At 47.0% G+C, this 3,486-nt stretch overlaps 1 pseudogene; it reads right to left on the minus strand.

Annotated features, from left to right (window-relative positions):
* Positions 1 to 1,112: 1,112 nt before the first annotated feature.
* LOC122916780 lies at positions 1,113 to 1,537 on the minus strand (annotated as a pseudogene).
* Positions 1,538 to 3,486: the final 1,949 nt, after the last annotated feature.

The raw sequence follows: 3,486 nt of genomic DNA on the forward strand, positions 1-3,486 counted from the left end.
TTTTCAGAGTAACAGTAGGTAACCCAATTCATACCAGTTAAGCTAAGACGTAAAATGAGTTGGCTCATATAATGGTCAAATTCACAGCAACAGCATCAGGAATAGCTGGATCCAGGGTTTCTACCAAGGTCAGATGTTAGATCTGTAACTCACAAATTCTTCAGCACAAACAGTATGAAATCATGCATATGTTAGTTAAGCTTTAATTTTAAAGATAATGTGCAGCTCTAGTAGAACCATTACATAAAAAGGGAAACCCACAAGAGGCAACAACTGCATATAGTTCTATTATCTGTATCAAAGCCAACACCAAGGCTTTAGCAATTAACATAGTAAGTGTAAGAAAACAGGGGTTAGGAGTGCCTGGGTGGCTCAAGCCAGTTAAGTATCTGCCTTCGGTTCAGGTCATGGGGATTGTCCATATTGGGCTCCCTGCTCAGTGGGGAGTCTGCTTCTCCCTCTCCCTCTGCAGCTCCCCCTGCTTGTAGTTGCTTGCATACTCTGTCAACTAACAATCTTAAAAAAAAAAAAAAAAAAGAACGAAAGAAAGAAAAGAAGGGCTAGTTAATTAGCATAATGGATGTTAGAAATCTATTTTTTTTTTTAAAGATTTTTATTTGACAGAGAGGGAGAGAGATGGACAGAGCACAAGCAGGGGTAACAGCAGAGGGAAAGGGAGAAGCAGGCCCGCAACAGAGCAGGGAGCCCAAGGCAAGGCTCCATCCCAGGACTGCAGAATTATGACCTGAGCCAAAGGCAAAATGCCCAAGTGACTGAGCCACCCAGGCTTCCCAGAAAGGTGTTTTTAATGGTGAAATTTTATTAAGTTATGTGGGCGGTCCAAGTATTTTTTGAGATGTTCCTATCCCTTATGAGAATAGTATATATCATTTCTGCTAGACCTATAGCTTTCACCCCTAGAGAAAGATCTCAGTGCTTCCCTAACCAAACTTTTTATTATTATTATTATTATTACAGTAATTATTTGTCTTCCCTCTGCCAAACCCTGAGCAAACCACTTTCCCCGAGCTGCCTGTGGAGGTATAGGAAAAGAAACATACAGGGCAGATGAGACACAGGAGGAAGACCTATGGGAGCTGGACATGGCCTCTTCATGTGGCTAAGAGGCTAAGAAGGGCCTCCATCAGGCAAAAGAGCCCCATGGCATCCAAGAGGGGAAAGCCCAGAATAGGGTAGGGGAAGAGGTGCTGCTTCAGAGAGGGGTTCCTGGCATAACCCATGACGAGGCTCCCAGACACAGTCCCAATCCCAGCCCCAGAGCCAGCCACCCCTACCATAGCAGCCCTAGTCCCAGTGAACTTGGCTGCTGTGCTGATGTCCTTGCGACAGCACCGGATCAGAATCTGTGGCTGGGAATGAGTGAGATCAGGGGACGTGAGGCTGCCAGGCTGCTGAGGCTCTTGTAAGGTACCTCACCCATCAGGGTGTCCAATGGTTCTAGCACCCCTGCAGACAGCGATCGGCTCAACAGCCTGACCAAGAAGGGGGTCGAGACGAACTTCGCACAGGGGTCCATTTTCAGGGGTTGAGGGGCTGGGGCAGGAGTGCTCATACCCGTGCAGAGAACTTCCCTGACCAATCCTGTGTCAAGCCATGGGTTTGGAAGTCTTCTGGTTATTGGATGTTGACCTTAAGGTAAAAGAAGGTCACCTCTGAAATCCCTCTGTCTCTGCCACCAGCGAACATTCTGTGTGAAAACTCTGATGGGGCCGCTCTGCAGAGGGACCCCACGCAAAATCTGGTTCTGTTTGTCAAGAGTAAAGGAAAAGACACTGGCCTGGGTTTTTACCCTGGTTAGGGAGAGGGGCCAGGGAATCAAACGTGGTTTGACTTTTTCCTGCACCAAAGGAAGGAACACAGAGGCTAGAAAGCAAGTCAACTTGCCCACCTATGGGGCAGAAGGGGAAAACAAAGGTTTAGAAGCTGCCAGCAAACAGCAAAAATATGAAGTCAGATTTTTTGCTACAGGCCTAGAAGAATAAGAATTTTGAAATTCATCAATCTAATAAAGCTCCTGTTTCCACTTGAATTACTTAGCGCTTATCTGTGTATGTGATAGAGTTTGTGTCAGACCTTCTTTCCTTATAACCAAGAAGCAAGGTTCTTGAGTAGTCAAGCCTACCAAGCTTAAACCTCTTGGTAGTTACAATAACTAGACAAAACCATGTAAGGGCGTGTCCATCAATAGATGAATGGGTAAAGATGCATGCACGCATACACGCCGGAATATCAGCCCTAACAAAGAATGAAATCACGGGGCGCCTGGGTGGCTCAGTCGTTAAGCATCTGCCTTTGGCTCAGGTCATGATCCCAAGGTCCTGGGATCGAGCCCCACGTCGGGCTCCCTACTCCATGGGAAGCCTGCTTCTCCCTCTCCCACTACCCCTGCTTGTGTTCTCTTGCTCAGTGTGACAATCTCTATCAAATACATAAATAATCTTAAAAGAAAAAAAAAAAGAACGAAATCTTGTCATTGGCAACAATGTGGGTGAATCTAGAGGGTACTACACTAAGGGAAATAAGTCAGAGAAAAAGGCCATAGGATTTCATTTCTATGTGGAATCTAAAAAACTAAACAACAAACGAATGAACAAAAGCAGAAACAAACTCATAAATACAGAGAACAAAGTGATGGTTGCCTGAGGGGTGGGCAGATGGGCAAAATGGGTGAAGGGGTGTGGAAGATGCAGGCTCCAAGTTATGGAATGAGTAAATCCTGGGGGTGACAGGTACAGTATGGAGAATATTGTCCAAGATACTGTGATAGCATCATATGGTGACTGCACTTGTGGGGTGAGCCGCACCTTGTGAAGGTTGTGAAATCACTGCATTGCACACCTGAAGCTAATGTCCCCTCGTGTGTCCACTATCCTTCAGTTTTAAAAATGAAAACCTATCTCAGGGTTTTGCCTGATAGGTAGGTTTACGAGACCTCTGTTTTCTATCCACTCCAACAGATCCTCTCCGAGTTGTGACAAAGAGGTCAGCACACTAGTCCCCAGCGACCCTAACCAGGGGACAGGCCTCTGTTCTGTGAATTCAGGAATGGGTGGGTCACAGGTCTCCACTAGACCCACACCTCTGATGGACCAAGCCTGGTGCCCCTCCGCTGGCCTGAGGACCAAGTTCCTCCACCGAAACCTCGTGGCCCCCGAGGGAGGAGAAGACACCCATCCATCTCGGGCCCTTCCCCGGGTCACAGGTAAGACCACGTTTCACCACCCTTTCCCAAACTACAAGTGCAAGGTGCAGCCAACAGTGTAATGCTGTCCAGCCGTAAAAACGAAGGCAATCCTGGCACACGCTGTAACAGGCGTAACCCTTGCCAACATGTCACTGGTTGAAAGAAGCCAGGCATTTAAAACTCACCTATTTTGTGACTCCTTTTATAGGCGATATCTTAGAATCTGCACATCCAGAGACAGGAAGCAGATTGGTGATTGCCTGCCAGTGGGGGATGGGGGA

This window comes from Neovison vison, chromosome 9 (assembly GCF_020171115.1).
Source record: "Neovison vison isolate M4711 chromosome 9, ASM_NN_V1, whole genome shotgun sequence".
NCBI classification, from domain to species: domain Eukaryota; kingdom Metazoa; phylum Chordata; class Mammalia; order Carnivora; family Mustelidae; genus Neogale; species Neogale vison.